Consider the following 728-nt stretch of genomic DNA (forward strand, 5'->3'; position numbering starts at 1 on the left):
TGCAGGTTTAGACTGATTTTACAATGATTGTTAATCATACTTTCCACTACATTCTATCAACGAGAAAAAAAAAATGTTTAGAACATAGCATAACTAAACTGCTGAATTTATTAACATGTAAGAAAAACTAATATTAATAAATAATAAAACAGAAACAGAAACAAAGATATTACAAAGATATCTACTTACCTTCTTATGAAGCTTCCCATTTTCATGGGTGACAAAAGGATCATAGGAAGTCAACTCCTTTGAACACACCTGTAATCCCAAAATCAGTAAATTGATCTGCCTTAGCAGCCTTCTATATATCACATTGTTTATATTTCAGAGTGCAATCTTAATGCACTACATAAAAATACAGATATGTCTCACTCAGTTAAAATATCCCACTTGATTACCCCAAATCCTTATAACCCTTAAATTGCTGTCCTTGATGGCACTTTACTTTTTATCAGATCCTCCTATATACAATACAAGCATATGCAATGGGTTACACAAGAGAGAGTTTCAACATTAAGATATACAGTATGTCCCATCAGTGTCACTATCATCTGCCCTCTTCAGTCTGATGAGATAAAAAACTTGGCTGTGATTGGTAGGTGTAAGCTGGTAAGGATTGCACATGCTGTGGGGTCATTTTGGCTAACATAAAGGAATGACAGCTGCTCAAGGCTTGAGACCCAGCATCAGTTAAACAGTTGTGGCTTTAGATGACATAAGCAGCATCT

At 34.8% G+C, this 728-nt stretch overlaps 1 long non-coding RNA gene across 1 annotated transcript in view; it reads right to left on the reverse strand.

Annotated features, from left to right (window-relative positions):
* Positions 1-127: 127 nt before the first annotated feature.
* LOC119586089 overlaps positions 128-728 on the reverse strand; it is a 15,446-nt gene continuing 14,845 nt past the window's right edge. The window contains exon 4 of the long non-coding RNA XR_005229921.1: positions 128-258. This is a non-coding gene — a long non-coding RNA (uncharacterized LOC119586089). The remainder of the gene's footprint in view (positions 259-728) is intronic.

This window comes from Penaeus monodon, chromosome 20 (genome assembly GCF_015228065.2).
Source record: "Penaeus monodon isolate SGIC_2016 chromosome 20, NSTDA_Pmon_1, whole genome shotgun sequence".
NCBI lineage: Eukaryota > Metazoa > Arthropoda > Malacostraca > Decapoda > Penaeidae > Penaeus > Penaeus monodon.